Source organism: Thalassophryne amazonica, chromosome 18, assembly GCF_902500255.1.
Source record: "Thalassophryne amazonica chromosome 18, fThaAma1.1, whole genome shotgun sequence".
Taxonomy (NCBI): domain Eukaryota; kingdom Metazoa; phylum Chordata; class Actinopteri; order Batrachoidiformes; family Batrachoididae; genus Thalassophryne; species Thalassophryne amazonica.
Genome location: NC_047120.1, coordinates 20,939,824 through 20,958,671, shown reverse-complemented (window position 1 = coordinate 20,958,671; position 18,848 = coordinate 20,939,824). Strand labels below are relative to the sequence as shown.

General features: G+C 45.0%; 1 protein-coding gene across 1 annotated transcript in view; it reads right to left on the bottom strand.

Annotated features, from left to right (window-relative positions):
* LOC117531190 (NACHT, LRR and PYD domains-containing protein 3-like) overlaps positions 1–18,848 on the bottom strand; it is a 144,499-nt gene that overhangs the window by 70,772 nt on the left and 54,879 nt on the right. The window lies entirely within an intron of this gene.

Sequence of the window (18,848 nt, the reverse complement as noted above, 5' to 3'; positions counted from 1 at the left end):
TAAGGCTTCACATTACCATTTCCCTGGTATCTCCTTCACATTTCAAGTCATTAATCCAGTTTTGATACCGAGTACTAAAATAAAATAAAACAAAATGAAAAACAAGAACATTGATAGGGTGGTAGTGTAGTCTCGGAATACTGGTACCATGTGTTCTCTCTTTACAATTTAGAAAATAAATAATCATGATATTACTGAAGAAGGGACAATATTTTGACATACCATTAAATAAACAAAATAAAAACACTGGTTTAACACAACACTATAGGGTCAAGTCTAAATGTATGATCAGTGGGTTCCACCGTTTCTTAAATACGAGGTCTGTTAGAAAAGTATCGAACCTTTTTATTGTTTTCAAAAACCTGATGGATTTGAATCACGTGTGCCTGCATGAGCAAACCATGAACCTTTGTGCGCATGCGTGAACTTTTTCATGCCTGTCGATTGCATCATTTTCTGGTAAGCAGCCTTTGTGTGAGGTGTGTGTCGTGCGCTCGGCGTTTTTTCATTCCAAGGAAAAAGACGGAACGACTGGAGCAGCGCCGCATCAAATTTTGCCAGAAACTGGGCGACAGCCAGGTGGAAACCATTCGGATGATTCAGACGGCTTTCGGTGACGATCCTATGGGCATCACACAGATTAAGGAGCAGTACAACCGGTTTAAAGACGTCCTCACAACGGTGGAGAGCGAGCCACGCTCCGGTCAGCCATCAACATGCTGAAATGACTAGATCATTTCCAAAGTGAACGCTGTGGTGATGCGGGACCGTCGTGTGACTATCCGAGAAATTGCAGAAGAGGTGGACATCAGCACTTTTTCTGTACATTCCACTGTGACAGAAAATTTGGCGGTGAAAATCATGCCGATGGCTTCGGCACAAAGCTGCCGATGGTGCAGCAAAAGCGCCTTTGTGTTGAAGTCTCACAGGACATGTTGTGACATGCCCACCTCTTCCACAATTTCTCGGATAGTCACACGACTGAAAAGTCACCAAAAGCCGTCTGAATCATCCGAATGGTTTCCACCTGGCTGTCGCCCAGTTTCTGGCAAAATTTGATGCGGCGCTGCTCCAGTCGTTTCGTCTTTTTCCTTGAAATGAAAATTCGGCGAGCGCGCTGCACACGTCCCACACAAAGGCTGCTTACCAGGAAATGATGCAATCGACAGGCGTGAAAAAGTTCACACATGAGCACGAAGGTTCAAGGTTTGCTCATGCAAACACACGTGATTCAAATCCATCAGGTTTTTGAAAAAATAAAAAGCTCTGATACTTTTCTAACAGACCTCGTAAGTCAACTATTAGGTTTAGTTTAGCGGTTATTTTCTCCGTAACATAAACCTTCACTGTTCTCTCTTTCCATTGGCTTACTGTAGGTGGTAAAGGTTTATACCAGGATACAGTGATCATTTTTTTTAGCCACCAGTACAAGAACCCTAAATAGGTACAGTTTTTCTTTGCTTAGTAAATCACCTGAGAGCACTCCAAGGACAAAGGAAAGAAGGTTCAAATCAATATAAATATTTTAAATTTTTGATATGTCCTTCCTAATTCCCTCCCAAAATGATTTGAGCTCTGGACAATCCCAGAAAATGTGTGTGTGATCCCCAATTTGGCCGCATTGTCTCCAACACAAATTAGTTTTAGTCTTATCAAATTTAGAAATTATAAATGGAGTTCGAAAGTACATCATGTTCACTTTCCAAAAGAATTCTTTCCACATTGGACTGTTAGTTAATTTGTGTCCACTCTCACACACCAACTCCCATTTGTTATCATCAATTACAACATTCATTTCTAATTCCCACTTCTCCCTTATGTCAAGAGCACCCCCAACATAGTAGATTGTAAACATTTATACAAGTTTGAAACTATCTTATCACATTTATGTTCTTTAGTGACCTTCATGAAAAACAATAACCAAGTCATCAGGTTGCAACCTAAGAAGGGACCATTCTTTATGAGACATCAGATAACTTCTCAGCTACAAGTACCTGTAAAAATCTGTTGAAATCAGCCCATATTTCTCCTTAATCTGACTAAAAGTGTTATGTGTCGACGCAAGTTGAGGAGCGGACCTGCATCAGACAGAACCCAGCGCTAAAAATAACCAGAAAGCGGTTCCAACAACAGAAACAATTTATTTTTCACCTGTGCATAATAATGTGTACAAAACTGAAAGAACGTCCTTCTGGTGGAGTGACTGTTGGCACGCTCTTAAGCGCCCAAAAGGATAGAAGCCCGGCATTCCTGGACCCACTACCACCAGACAAACACCCCCCAGGTGGACACGACAAACTGACTCTCTGTGAAGCAAAGAAGAGGTGAGGTAAGTCAGCAGTTACAACAATATCTTTCAAAAGACACACGCTATCAGCAACACATTCAGGTCTGTATTTTTTAACTTTATGCAAATGAGCAGCTTCTCACAACAGGTGGAGGATCACTTATCCTGCACGCCACAGCAGTGAGAAGCAAACTGCACAATTCTTGTTGAAGGCCCGGACGAGGGCTAAGGCCCATACAGACCACCAGCGTTCCCCGGCCCTGCTTACCAGCCCGGGCAGGAGGTATGGCTTTCAACGAAGGACATCCCCTTACAAGTGGACTCCCCAAAGTTGAAGGAATGATACATCGGGCCGTTTAGGATCCTTAAAGTGCTCAGCCCAGCCGCAGTGAAGCTACAGCTGCCGGCTTCACTGCGGATCCACCCGGTCTTTCATGTCTCCCGCATCAAGCCATACCACACCTCAACCCTCTGCACTCCTGGACCGGTGCCGCCTCCTGCCTGGATCATTGATGGGGAGCCTGCATGGATGGTTCGCAGGCTCCTGGACGTCCGTAGTAAGGGCCGGGGGTTTCAGTATTTGGTGGACTGGGAGGGGTATGGACCCGGACCTCCTGGCCGACTTCTACCGATGTCACCTGGACAAACCTGGTCGGGCGCCAGGAGGCACCCATTGAGGGGGGGGGTCCTGTTGTGTGGGCCGCCAGAAGAGGAGGTACTGCTGGCCCACCACCAAAGAACACATCAACTGGCCTGAAGAGAAATGGAGAAATATTTTGTGGACTGATGAGAGCAAAATTGTTCTTTTTTGGGTCCACGGGCCACAGACAGTTTGTGAGATGACCCCCAAACTCTGAATTCAAGCCACAGTTCACAGTGAAGACAGTGAAGGATGGTGGTGCAAGCAACGTGATATGGGCATGTTTCTCCTACTATGGTGTTGGGCCTATATATTGCATACCAGGTATCATGGATCAGTTTGGATATGTCAAAATACTTGAAGAGGTCATGTTGCCTTATGCTGAAGAGGATATGCCCTTGAAATAGGTGTTTCAACAAGACAATGACCCCAAGCACACTAGTAAACAAGCAAAATCTTGGTTCCAAACCAACAAATTAATGCCTCACAGAAAAACTGTGGTTATACAACTAAATACTAGTTTAGTGATTCACTAGTTTAGTGATTCACAGCATCGCTAAAAAGCAATTTGAACATGATAGTTTTGAGTTTGTAGCGTCAACAGCAGATGCTGCTATTATTGTGAACACCCCCTTCTACTTTTTTTTTACTAATAGCCCAATTATAATATACACTCAACAAAAATATAAACGCAACACTTTTGGTTTTGCTCCCATTTTGTATGAGATGAACTCAAAGATCTAAAACTTTTTCCACATACACAATATCACCATTTCCCTCAAATACTGTTCACAAACCAGTCTAAATCTGTGATAGTGAGCACTTCTCCTTTGCTGAGATAATCCATCCCACCTCACAGGTGTGCCATATCAAGATGCTGATTAGACATCATGATTAGTGCACAGGTGTGCCTTAGACTGCCACAATAAAAGGCCACTCTGAAAGGTGCAGTTTTGTTTATTGGGGGGGATACCAGTCAGTATCTGGTGTGACCACCATTTGCCTCATGCAGTGCAACATATCTCATTCGCATAGAGTTGATCAAGTTGTCAATTGTGGCCTGTGGAATGTTGGTCCACTCCTCTTCAATGGCTGTGTGAAGTTGCTGGATATTGGCAGGAACTGGTACACGCTGTCATATACGCCGGTCCAGAGCATCCCAAACATGGTGAATGGGTGACATGTCCGGTGAGTATGCCGGCCGTGCAAGAACTGGGACATTTTCAGCTTCCAAGAATTGTGTACAGATCCTTGCAACATGGGGCCGTGCATTATCCAGCTGCAACATGAGGTGATGTTCTTGGATGTATGGCACAACAATGGGCCTCAGGATCTCATCACGGTATTGTCGCGGCTCGTCTTTAGTCTTCTCAGGATGTCGTCTTTTAGATAACACAAACTAATTGCAAGTGATATGCTAGAAAATGACACAACACTTTAGAATAATTCAGCCTTAAGCAAGATAAAATGCACAGAGTTTTTAAGTTTATTTAAGCCTTCGACACAAAGCTTAGACAAACTGAGTCCTCTAGAGAGACTGAATATGACAACCGCGCTCGTCTATTTATTGGAGACCCGCGGGCATCGCTCCTCCTTCGACTTTTTTATTTATTTCATTCCCAAGACATGGTTTTCTATTGGAAGCGTCCTCTAGTGAACCCTAAGCAGGTGTTAGGCCATTATTTCAATGTGACAAATGCTCCCATTAAAACATGAAGGATTTACAACTGATTTTTTTAAAAGACCTTCAGCCACAGGTGCAGCTGGCCTGAGGCCCCCTCCGCACGTGGCCTCAGCCACACGTGCAGCTGGCCTGAGGCCCCCGCACGTGGCCTGCGGGAAAGCACCTAAAAGGCCTTGGAAAGCCCCTGACAGACTAAATGACTAATAGAGCCCTTTTTTTGGGTTGAACACCTGCTAGTTCAACCAGAGGACATACAGTTCGGATCAGGACACTTGATAGTTCATCACAGTTCAAATATGGACCTAAAAATTCTTCTACAGTCCCTCCTCTGGGACTCGAAAGAGTCCCATTACATCAACTATACTCTTGGGTTGTTTACTGACAAGACATCCTCATTTGTGCATTGCAATAAAAAAGAAAAACACAGCACTCGACTTACTGATAACTCTGGTGCGGATATGAATATCAGTGATACTTCACACGGTAAATATATTGCAGTGCAGGTGAACCTACATACTAAGGCACAAGGTGAGCAATTAGCTGGATTATATCAACACAAGGTGACATTCAAACATTGAGTTTTGGTGTAATTCAAGGCACTTAAAATGGCCACATAAAACAAGTTACAGCAACTTCTTAATCATGGCAAAGTAAAGGCTTTACATTGACATCAGTGCAACCAATCATCTTCTGGCATCTATTGACTCACTCAACCAGAGGCTCCAACCCATTATACTTGGTTCTACATATTATTTTGTTAAAGCGTCACACATTTATTATTTAAATGCATCAAATAACCCCTACGTTACCACTATTTAGTCAACCAATCAAGAAACTATTCTAAGGTTAGCGCAGCTATGTCTAGTTAAATGATAAACACAATAAATGGTTTCCCTTCATGTCCGTCCTTAAGTCATTTGCCTTAGTCAATCATATAATGGTTTTCATTACAGGCCATTTCTCAACATTCTCCACTTTGTTTTTCTTCTTTTTCAGCTTGTTTTCTAATGCCCGTTTTGGCCAGACACCAAATTTAGGCAATGCATGTCTCTTGAGGCATGCTATAATTTAAGAAAAAAGGGGTCCCTATGGTGCATCTTTACTACTAAATCTACAAACACGCCGTGTAAGGGTCCCCTTTTTATAACTTTGCAATGTGATATCTATGTGTATGCATTTAGCTTTATCTGTGTTACGCAGATGATGGTAAGGACAGACATTTACCCAACCTTCGCTACTAACATATATCCTTCTTTGTTTTATTTACACTCAGATTTCTGAAACCAGTCCGCAATTCAAACTCAAGAACCAAGATCATAGTCCGTGTTCAGTGCCATTACGTCAGTCCGCGCTCATCAGCATTTACTCAGCATCTGAAGTTTTGGGAGAAGTTGGGGAACATGGGGAGGTTGGCCTTTCAGGGGTAGTGGGGGAAGGATCAGGAATTCTGGCTTTCAGACAGTCGTGCAGTTCTCTGATGGATCTTTCCAGCTCCTTGTGCTGCTTGGCCAGGTTGTACAGGGCCCCCAGAGAATTCTTGCCCACATTCAGGGTGGTGGTGGCCAGCCCTAGCTGTTCCCTTTCCATATGCTCCATCATGCAGGCTAGCATGTCCATACTAGACTGAAGACCACACAGTTGAGTATGGAGGCCCTCCTGAGCACAAGAGATGTTGGCATTGTCACGGTGTATCCTGAACAGGTATGCAGCTGTCTGACTTAGTTGTGGCATGATTTCCTCAAATAGCTCATGGGGAATGTGATTTGTGAGGGGCAGGAGCTGCTCCAAGGTTTTTGGAACAGACTCTTGTGGAAGACGAAGCTCTCGAACCAAGATTGCCATGTCCTGTGGGGTGACCATGACCAGATTAAGGTTGTGCAGTCCAGGGGACAGGAAGTACAAGGGGGAAGGCATTTCGTGTGTGGGGGGAGTATTGTTGATGTCGCACAGGCAAGTGGGTGGGACACTCTGGGCATTTAGTAGCCTGTACAAAGCTCCCCTCTGTCCTGGTGGGTGAGTTCGACTAAGGTCCACCCCTGCTGATCCTCCTCCAGAGGTACTGGGCTGATCAGAATATCTCTCCTGCCTTGGGGGTGGAAAGCTGGGGACAGGTCCTAGCAGTGAATTGGGTCTAGGATGCACTCGGGCAGTTGCTGCATATGGCCGACCTTGGCTGCCTCCCCTGGAGGGTATCGTTGCCACTGGCACATGTGACTGTCTCCATGGCATCTGCGGAAGGGGTGTGTTCCGGAGTCCAAAGGGTCCTTCAGGTGATGGTGGAGTCCTCGGGCCGACTCTTGCTGCAGGCAGATTCTGTGAAGCCGTCATCGCCAGGTGCTGGAACGATGAAGATCCTTCTGTTGCCAACTGGTTTAGCTGCTGGATGGAAGGCGGCTGTGGCGACCAATCATGTCTCGACCATCCCTCCTGTATATCCTCTTCTCCAAACAGTTCTGAGAGTCCAATCAGACTTGATAGAGGCAGATCAGGCATAGGTCCCTGATCAGGGGAGTCTGGTCTCTCAGCCATACTCCTGTGTCCTAGTAATATACATATACGTTCATTATTACAGCTCCATGTCATTCTTTCAGATATTGTCTATCCTATCCCTCATTTTTGTGGGTGCATGTGTGTAAATGTAAATGTGCGTGCATGTCTTCTTCCTCGTCTACAATATCACCAAGCACGGTCCATCCCAGTCCTCCCTATCTGGGGTGTACGCCACAATATTAGGGAGCTGGGGGCTGTCGGGGAGGATAATTGGTATTTCATCCATTTCCATATATTCTGGTTCTCTGTCTGTTTCGTTTGTGCTTTCTTCTAGGGCTCGGATGGCTAACAGTGGGAGCTGTCCTACTGTGGATGAAATCAATTTATTGACCAGAAATTTTATCAAGGGAATACCACAACATATTACCAGCAAGACCGCCACCCCTGTTAGTGCCAAGATTACACCTATCTGGTATAACCAGTCTTTCCATGATATCCACCCTCTCCTTAGAGTCCCAAACAGTGAAAACAGTGGGCCAATATTCATTCCATTCCCTACAATGTATCCAGAATCGTCAGTTTCATTTCTCCCTCCTATGGAGTTACTTAACAGTTCCTGTTGCATCTCTTCAAGTGTGATTAAGAGCTCTGTCAAATTTCCGTCTTCCCCTGTACGCATGGGAATAGCTGTGCAACATTCGGTGGCTTTGATCATAATACAAACTCCTTGTTCATCAGCCATCATCATCTCGATAGCTAATCTATTTTGCATTGTCATTAGCGAGGTGGCGTGCAGTTGTTCGGTTAAGGCTCCTACTGCTGCCAATGTCCAGTTCAGGTATCTTTGCTGATTATACCACAAGTAATTAATCCACTGCACCTCCTGGAACCTAGAACGGATTTTTGGAGTAACCCCGAACAGAGCCAATGCCCATCCCCATTTATCCGCATCTTCATCTGCTTTAACTCTGCTACTGTCTATGGCTTCTAACTGTCGGGGTATCCCTTCTGGTATCCCGTTTCTTACTGTGATGTTGTAGTCTGTTTTAAACGTCATTATTCCTCTTTTCTTATGAAGTTTCTGTGGCATGGGTTGTATTGAGTTCGGCATTTCAATTACTGTTATTGCTCCTGTGAGCATCACAGGAGCACAAAGGCCTTTCCAATTCGGGGACAGCGATGACAGGAGTTTCCTTTTTTGTCCGCATATCCAAAAGATGTCAGCTAAGGGTACTGTTCCCTTAGCTAAATTTGGAGTAGATACCCATGAAGCATGGGTGAGATTCAGTCCAATTACAGACCCCCCTGTGGCCGGTACTATTTGTTCACACTGTATGCCTGCTGCTAGCAGGGTGTGACAGACGGTAATGTTCCATGCTGTTTTGGCCGGTTTGTATTCTTGCTGCTTTTGCATACACTGTATGTGGTGTTTTGGCTGGGTCGTCCCTACCTGCCAATCGCTTATGTATTGTGCTACTAAGCCTTTAGCTATACAGAATGGGTGTATCATCCCTTTCTCTATTTTAATCATAGGTGGAACGGTTCCTTCTGTACTTAGGGGCACTGGACAAAGTTTACTGTCGGCAGCATATTTTTCATCACCTACTGCCATTTTCATAACACATTGTGTATAGCATTCTGCTTGGTCTGAGTTATGTTGGGGACTCCTATAACAGTTGTTGATATCAGGTAGGGGTTTAGCCTGAGGTATCACACCTTTCCGGTGACAGGCTATGCAAGGCTTTTCACTGATCTGCCTAGCCGAAAATTTCAACCATTGGTAAAATAAATTGGTCTTCAACCCTTGTGTGCGGGCTAGGTCTGTACTGGGATCCCATCTCCCTAAGTGACTGCTTGTTTCTAGGCTTCTAATTGTCCTCTTTTTCCTTGGTTTGATTTTTACCCATTTTGTGGCTTCATGTACTGTAACAGTTACGTCTTGCTTGGTTTCCCTGCATCCTCTTTTATCACAAATTACCTCTATGTTGAGTGTTCCCTCCTCTTCACATTTGATGCTAATGGCTTCGCCTAATATGTAATCCCCCAGCTTTCCCTGTATTCCTATGTTCTTGTAGGCTTTTGATTTAATGTATACCAAATTATATGTTTTTCCTGTGTTTAGAATGCCTTGTTTAGCTGCTATTGCGGCCATGGCCACGACACAGTCCGTTGTATGTTTTGGATGTCTATTTTCTCCCATACTGACCACCAGTAGTATTGTCAATCCCTTGAATAATTCCTTAATCATTGCTCTGATGACTGTTGAGATGTGCTACTAGATGTGCTACTAAGTGAGCCGTCACTAGATGAGCTGTCACTAGGGATGTGTGGTGTATCTGTGCTTTGTCTGGGTTGTACTTCCTGCGGTTCTTCTGTCGGTAAATCTACTGAGTTGCTGTCCGAGTCTGATGTCTCCTGTGGCCTGTCTATCTGTCGGTCTGTATTTCTGTCTGTCTGTTGGCCTGCGTCTCCAGTTGTTTCTGAGTCTGCATCTGAGTCTGTCGCTGCTCTATCTGGCAGGGATCCACTACTCTCTGAAGCTGTGCGTCGTCTTTGTTCAATCAGTCTCTGTGAGCGCCTTGGCCAGTGTTCGCCTGGCTGCAGGGAGGCGTGGCCTTCCCTCGGTGCTTCTTCTGGCTGCAGGGAGGCGTGGCCGTCCCTCGGTGCTGCTGTAGGGTCTCTGGCTTCTCCTGCTTCCCCCCTTGGCCCGGCGGCTCTGCCAAGACGAGCTTGCCGAGGCCGCAGGGGCGCTGGGCCACCAACCCTACAGCAGTGGTTTAAATGAAACCAAGTGTCCTTACCGTCTACTTTGACTGCTGTACGTGAGGCAAGAATAACTTTAAAAGGACCTTCTCCGCGGGGCCTGTCCCACTTCTTTTTGAACAGCCAGGTTAGTTTGCCATTGCTGTCTGCTATGATTTTTGCTAGTTTGTTCTTTAAAATGCCATTAGCCCGTTCCACTGCCCCATTTGATTGAGGGTGATAAACACACCCAAACTTCTGTTTGATACCCAATTGTTTGAATGTTTCTTGTGTAACCTTGGCTACAAAAGCCCTACCGTTGTCAGATGAGATAGTATCTGGAATGCCAAATCTTGGAAAGACATCTCGGCACAAGAATTTGGCTACCGTTTTATGGTCTTGATTTGCAGAGGCTACTGCCTCAATCCATCGGCTGAATCTGCATATCACTACCAAAACATATCTCATTCGTTTAACTCGATTTTCAGCTCCCATGTCTATGAAATCCATCATAAGATGTCTGAATGGCCCATCAGGGACCGGAATGTGGGCTAAAGGGGCTGTGAATGATTTCCGGACATTGTACTGTGCACATACCTCACACTCATTCAACAAACGGTCCACTGTTGCTGCCATATATGGTGACCACCAGACAGCTTTTAGTTTGTTCATAATTTGGACTCGCGAACAATGATCGGGTCCGTGGGCCCAAATGATTGCATGTCGTAATAAATTGGTGGGTAACACAAAATGTCCATGACTACTGCGCCACAGGTTGTCCGCTGGCCCCTGACTGCGTGTCTCAATAGCGCCTCGTTTAACCCACATTCGTTTTTCTTCTCCACTGGCCCTACTTTGAGCCACTATCAGTGCGTCAAGTGAAACCAGTGGGGCACAATCTTGGATGGTTAGCAGGGGAAACATATTTTCTCCTTGTGCTCCTTTGCGCGCTGCGTCATCTGCTAGGTTGTTACCTTGAGCTATGATGTTATTATTCTTTTGATGACCTGCACATTTAATGATGGCTACCTCAGACGGTAATTGGAGAGCTTGTAACAGTTGGGAAATCGCTTCTCCATGAGTGACAGGGGTGCCATCTGCTCTCAGGAATCCCCTTTGTTTCCAAATGTTTGCATGTACATGACATACGCCATAAGCGTAGGCGGAGTCTGTGTAGATATTAACACGCTGATCTTTAGCTATCTGGCAAGCCATAGTTAAGGCTTTGATTTCTGCCAGTTGGGCTGAACAAGGCTGATCAATTCCTTGGGACTCCAGTAATTCAAAGGTCTCGCCATCCGTGTTTAGTTTAACAATCCCCATACCCGCATGCAATCCCGCGGCATCCCGAAAGCATGAGCCATCCACGAACAGGGTTAGATCTGCATCTATGGCGTGATTATACAAATGTTCTCTGGCTCTCAAAAATTTCTCTGTCTCTGCCACACAGTTATGTGGAGTACCATCTAACGGTGTGGTCAATTTGGTGGCGGGATTCACCGTGTGACAACGTTGTATTGTTATTTCTGGAGCGGATAACACAACTTCATATCCAGTGCGTCTAGCTTGTGTTAAGACAAAACGTTGACTGGTTAGCAGGGCATGTAACTGATGCGACGTGTACAACGTTACTGCATGTCCCATGATTATGGATGATGCTTTTTGAAATGCAAAGGCAGCTGCTGCTAGACCCTGATAGCATGGTGGCAATCCTGTTTCAATGTTGTCAAGCTTTGTACTATAATAGGCCAATGGTTGTTTTCCTTCATTTGTTTCCTGCATTAGTACAGCACAAGCATATCCAGTTTTTTCAGTAACATACAAATGGAAAGGTTTCCCATAATCTGGGTTACCTAACGCGGGAGCAGATTGCATGTCTGTTTTTAGGGCCTCAAAAGCTCCCGTTGCCTGATCTGTCCAGACGAGGAGAGCTGCATTGCTTGTTTGCCCCACTGCTCTATTCATGGCATGCAAAGGTGCAGTTTTTATAGCATAATCACAAATCCACGGCCGACTGTACCCTGCCATCCCAAGGAATGAAAGCATCTGTCCCACTGTTTGGGGTTTGGGAGCCTTGATTATAGCCTCCACTTGGCTTGGGGCTATACATCGCGTGGTCCCACACAACTGTCTTCCCAAGTATTCTACTTGTTGTTTGCAGAACTGCAATTTGTCCTTACTTACTTTATGACCTCCATCTGCCAATGCATGCAATACAATTAATGAGTCTTTTTTACACTGTTCTTGAGTCTCTGATGCAATAAGGAGATCATCCATATATTGCACCAATGTACTGGGTATGTCAAGGTGTTGTAAATCTTCAGCCAGGACTTTGTTAAAGATGGCTGGGGACAGGTTCAGTCCCTGAGGTAGCCGTGTATACGTTAGCTGTTGTCCCAGAAATGTGAATGCAAACAAATGTTGTGAGTCTGGGTGCACAGGCACACTGAAATAGGCTGAACACAGATCTATTACTGTGTACCATTTTGCTCCAGCAGGGATGCTTGATAGTATAGTTGTTGTGAAAGTGTAGGAACACGGACCCACAACAGGGGGCGCAATGAACGGACAATGGAGAAGGTAAATAACAAGATTTACTTCTGTGAAACAGGCACAATTAATATAACAAACACAATTTGGGGTCGAATCCGCTGGTGTCGTGTGGGCAGGCTCGAAGGTAGGAGACGTCCGTCTCAGTCGAACCGGAACCACCCAGATCTCCTCTGCCACCGAACCCTGGAAATACTGGAACCGCCAAGTCCCCAATTCTCAGGTGGCCACTGCCTCCGCTCGTCGGATCCGGTACTGCTGGCAGGAGAGAGCGACAACACACAGGCGTGGATGACCGCACCCAGTAACGGAGAGGGGAGAAGCCGCCTCCACCTCTTGTCAAAGAACAGCAGGAAGGTGAGTACTTATCCAAACAGTGAAGCTATCTGTAGTCACCAGTCCTGAAAAGGTTTAATAGGTTTAGCTGGTTAATATATATAAATGCAGAGAATACTACCTTAGTCTTAGGCGATATCTCGGCACTGAGGTGGAGACGCCGTCCTCCTGATATACCTCTGTGCTGAGTGGAACAGCTGTGTCTGGTGATGGGTGACAGCTGTCACCCAGGCTACTCCCATGATGCGGCAGCGCCCTCTGGTGCCCTCTGGTGGTGGTGGGCCAGCAGTACCTCCTCTTCAGCGGCCCACACAACAATAGTATGCGGATCAGGTACTATAGGTGCATCCATTTCTATTATTGCATTGATAGGACGCAAATCATGTACCAGCCGATACTCTTTGGTATTGTTTTTAGGGATAGGATAGATAGGAGTATTGCATGGGCTTGCAGTTTTTATTAAAACTCCAGCTGCCATTAGTCCCTTAATTACTGGTTTTATGCCTTCAATAGCCTGAGGTTTTAATGGATACTGCCTTTGGTGAGGCAGTTTTGCTCCCGGTTTTACTTTTATTTTTACTGGTAAGGTTGTTTTTACTAGTCCTACATCCGTTTTGCTTTTGGACCACACCACTGGTGGTATTTGCTCTAACAATTTCTCTTGTTGGGCCGATAACACCATCTGTCCCTCTGGTCTAGGATTGAACTCCACTTTTTGAGCTATAGCCTCATCATTTACTTTTAAATTAATTCGTACAAACTGCTGGTCTTTTGACAGATGTACTTGTGGACTTTCCATGTTTTGCCATTCTTCAACTTCTGAGGCTGTCTTTACCATTGGACCTAGGTCATGGGATTCGTACTTTTCAGAGACTAAAAGGGTCACATGAGGTGTGGCATTCGGCACTTGATACCATTGTCGTTCAGCTGAAGTTAGCTTGACAGAAGCTGCGGCCCCTTGGGGGCCTAAATAAATTTCTGTGGTGGTTATGTGAAACAGCCGGTGATTCATCAATGCATCCCAGCAGCATGCATAGTCAGTTTGTTCTTGTTTGGCGTCGAACATCAGGGTGACATGTAAAGGTAAACTAGGTGTACATACTGCTTCATAGTGTTGTTCTGCCCAGGGCTTCCATTTTTCCCATTCCAGTTGGAGATTTGAATTTTCTGGTTGTAACTTCAGCCAGTATACCATGGGTTGCACAGGTCGGCCCTTGTTTTCCATGTCCATAAGCACCATAATGTTGGCGAGTGCTTCGTCAGGAAAGTGTATTTGCAGTCCTTGATGGGTACACACTATCTGGGTTTGTAGCTTACATAAAATGTCTCTTCCCAGCAAATTCACAGGTGTATTTTGTGAGTATAACAGGGGTGCTTCAATTGTTTTTCCTACAATCGTTACAGGAAGTGGGCGTGTAAACGGTATTATTTGAGTCTTCCCAGAGAAGCCGATGGTCTTAATTACAGACCCAGAGAGGGGGAGATGAGCGCCCATTTTCCCTATGCAAGAGTATGTTGCCCCTGTATCCACCATGAAAGGGAAATCTCTGTTTTGTATATTAACAGTGACGGTTGGCTCTTCCTTAGGTATCATCGAAATAGCCAATGCCACCGTTTCCCCCTCTGTCTTCTCTAGGCCCCCCTATTGCCAATAGGCAGAGGGTCCAACCCAAGGTCGGGCCGGACAATTTCTCATTCGATGTCCAGGTTGTCCACAGCTCCAACACTCATTAGAGGGTTGATCCCCTATTGGGGGTGTTGGTCCCATAGGCGGTCCCGCTTGACTGTTCCTGGGAGCTGAGTTCTGGAATCTGCTTCCAAATGAAGGTTGGCGAGATCCTCTTCGCCACCCTCCTCTTTGACCTTGAAAGTTCCGTGACTCTCCTCTCCACCCATGACTGTAGGTGGGTCCATTTCCGGGTGTGCCAGTGCTATGGTAGTGATAGTGATGCTCCACTGGTGCTGAGACTTCTCCTGCAGCAGTGCTCCCTGCTGCTCCTTGGGGGCTCTGTGTGGCTGTTACCACATGTGCCTGTATGGTGGCAGCAGTGTTTGCCGTAGGGCCTAGGCTTGCCGACTCAGAAGGAACAGGGGTCATCATTGGTGCCTGGGTCTTTGTTTTTTCTTTCTTGACTTTGGTTAGCTCTCCCAACTGCATCTGCACCAATTTTTTCGTCAGGGATTTTGCTGCATCTTCTTCTTTTTGTTTTTCTTTCTTGTAGATTTCAAGATGGTGACAAATATGCTCAGAGTATGAAGCCCAATTCATTTTTGATAGTCCCACAACTCCATCTAGGGCTTTCTGAACCTCATCTGGTAGAGCCTTTTTTACAGTTATTTTAAACAGGATTTCAGTTGCTGGAGAATGGTTCCATGCATTTCCTGTTTCCTCCGCCCATCTCTTCTGGAATCGGTGCAGGAACTTCTTTGGGCACTCTTCAGGTGTCCACTCCTCATCATCCAATTTAGAGGGATCCAAGACCTCAGGGTACTTTCTTCTCAGTCCTTCCCACATGGAGTTTCTATAGCGATTAAAGGGGACTTCATCATGTTGATTTGTGCCCATCATCTGTGTTAGTCCAACCTTTCCTGCTAATTCTTCAGTGTCATGTTTTCCCATGACATGCATTAGCAAGGCTTTTATGTCACCTAAAGACAAGGTTACCCCTGCAGTGCCTTCTTCTAAGGCAGTTATCCATCTCCCAGCTCCTTGGGTGATGTCTGGCAGCCTGTTGGCCAGCCCCACCATGTCTGTCCAGCTCCATGGGGTATACACATGATGACCATTTCTAACCACCAATGGGCATATGAGGTCTTCGTCCTCCTCTTCTTCTGTGGGGGCTCCATACTGTCTTCCAGATCGAGTGCGACTGACTGGTTCCAGGCAGTCCATCCAGTCGGTTATATTCTGTTCTAAAGCCGCTATGTCTTTGGCTACACATCGTTGTCTTTGCCTGAGTCGGGCCTCTTTTGCACTCTCAATGATGATCTCACCAGAAATCTTTCGGGTGGGTGGCTCTATAATGTGATTCCCTTGATTGGGCGTCGATTGTTGTAATATTCTTCTTTCCTCGGCGTCCCTATGTCTTTGTATTCTTTCCTTCGCTAGCCGAAGTTGCTCAGCTAGTTCTTCATTATCTCTTCTGGCCAGATCCAGTGTGTCACAGAAGCTCTTGTGCCACTCTTCGGAGCCTCTATAGCCTGTAAAGGTCCAGTCGGCTGACTTATGGTGGGAGGGGACGGTTTTCAGTGGACCTCGATGTGCAGGCGGAGCCTTCAGGTCTCTCTCTTTATCCTCGTCTGCCTCCGTGTCACTGTTATTTGTGGCCCCCCCTGCTGGTCGTGGTGTGCGACCACTTACTTTCGGACTTGGAGACCTTGTATGATCCATTTGACAGACTGAGGACCTGTCTCCTTGTGGCTCTCGAGCTTTTAGTGTCAGTGTGAATTTGCCCTCCACATCCATGCCTTGGTCCTCTTCACGAGTTCCTAATACAAATTGTCCAGCTGTCTTCCCCATATCATGACGTTTATATGGGGGTGGCTCTGCTTCCCAGCTCGGTGCACTGGCTTTAGTCCCTTTGGATCTTTCCTCTGTCATTTTTTCTCTTTTCTGCTGTAGCCTCTGTGCTTCCTGCTTGAACAAGGCCAAAACTTCTTTTTCTTCAGTGCGTTTTTTGTTGTTTTTTACGTTCTTCTGCTGATCTTTAATTTCTTTTTTCTGTATTTCTACCGCAACTGCTTCACACATCACCGGATCAAATGATCCCACCAAAGGCCATTGCCTGCCCCCATGTGACCTTTTGTGCCACTTTCTCATACATTGGTTGGCCTTAGTGCGTTTTCCTGGATATTTTCTTAGTACTAAGTCTAGCGGGGTACTTTCCCGACCTTGACCTTGAGAGTTACCCATGTAACCCTGACAAACGCTATGTGAGGTGTTTCTATGGTGTTCTGGTAGTCCCTCAGGGGCTGTCCTGATCCAGACCAATAACTTGCTGGCTGTAACACCTGTTTTGTATTTTAAACCCTTAAAAGGATTAAATTTCCAACTGCTATGCCTGTCTTCTTTTTCTTTAACTAAATATGAAAATTTACCTGTTTCCCACCGAACCTTCCTTGGGACCACAGTCAGAGTCAACCTAGGAAACAGTTCTTCACCTGGATCGGTTGGTAGTGTTACTAAATGATTTAATGGTATGCTAAGTTCTTTATTAGGGTCAGCACAAAGCAGCTCCAGCCACGGGGTTAAACCCTGATGCCACAGACGTCTTATCAGCAGCTCCCAATTAATTAGAGGGAATTGTTCTTTCTTTTGCTTCAGATTGATTACCTTAGTAATCTGCCATAATTTCTGATTGATCTCTTGTTCGTCCTGCCAATGTTCTGCTCCTACCCTGTCAAAATAGGTCCTTTCCAGCCAAAAATGTGTCCTGATTCCCTGGGTTTCGATGTCTCCGTCAGTCAAGTAATGTTCTGGGAGTATTATTTCATCATCACTTAAGTCTCCCATCAATGACTGTCCCAAGCATTGATCAGTCTGTCAGCTTTTTCACTATAATCTAAGCTTTATCTCTTTTGATTTATAACCAATTTTATTTATTTGATCCTCTTACAACCCTAACACTTCCTAATGTCTTTGCTCCCGACTTTCTATTTCCCTTCTAATTTTTTTTAACTTTCTGCTTCTAGTCTTTTTCTGCTATATTTGTTTATTAGTTTTCTCTCTTTGAAATAATATCTACCTTCTCTGTATTTACATAGCACTCTTCTCCTGTCTTTTTCTTCACTGTCTCTGTTTCACACTTTCCTCTCTGCCTGTCATGCACCTCCCAAGTCCTCCTGTTGGGTCTAAATACCTCCCCCTCGTACTCTTTCACATTAATCTTGTATGTCAGCCAGCCTGCAAGTTCTCACAGCTTTACACAGATTACTCTCCACTCTCCCACACACCAATCTTCAAAAGCTTTATACACAAAAATTATTAAAAACAACTTTCTATATATCTCTATCTAGACTTCTGCCACTTTTCACTCCGCGGCTTTAAACAACCTTTTTATTCACTTAACACCAATGTGTTCTGTTTAAGCATGTATCTCTTCTTCACGTTAGACAGCTTCTCCGGCGCTGTCAGCAACTTCATATATTACTTTTTTTCAAGCCCTCTTTGAGCGTACAATATTTCATTTACTTCTACGCCTTACCGCGCCTCGCGTGCGTATCCTGTGCTTAATATATTATTTTTCACCAGCTCCTTTCTGAGCATACAATATTTCATTTATTTCTACGCCTTACCGCGCCTCGCGTGCGTATCCTGTGCTTACTATATTATTTTCACAAGCTCCTTTCTGAGCATACAATATTTCATTTATTTCTACGCCTTACCGCGCCTTATAAAAAACTCATATTACTGTGTACTTAATTACTTATTCTTCTCCCACGCCCCACAAGCGTGTATCTGGTGCCTTACTGCACTATTTTCTGCTTCATTAATTCTCATGTATTCTACACTAACTCTTCATTTATTTATTTATTTATTTTTTTATAGTTTTTCTCTTTTCTTAAAAAATGACGTCCTTTATTGAGCTCTTTTACTTACTGTCAGCGGTGCCACTTTGCACTTTCCTCTTTAAATCTCTTTATCATGTACGGTATTTCTACTGCGCCCCCTCAGGCGCTTATCTTGTGCTTTCTCTGCACGTATTCTCTTGTTAAACTCTTTTTTCTCACTTATTTCACTTCAGTCTCTGTTAAACTCTTTAAATAACCTTGTATTACCTTGTATCTATTTGTCAGTATACTCCCCTAAATTAACCCCTACAGCGCATGCTATCAGCCGGCACGTTAGTAACGAATTTCAACACCAATTATTCCCCAAGCATCCAGGTTAGTTCTCCACGCACTCTTTCCGCACCAGAGTTCATGAACATTCCTGACCTTTCACTCACATAGACATTCTTTTTCCCGGGAACACACACACCTTCTGAGCATTTTATCTACAAGGCCTGATAATTTTCAATCTTATCTTTTTTAGTCTCTTATCAATTTTCTTAGTCCAGGTTCTTTTGGGTAAGAGGCAATTAAAAATATCACCTGTCAACTTGGGCGGAAATCCCGAC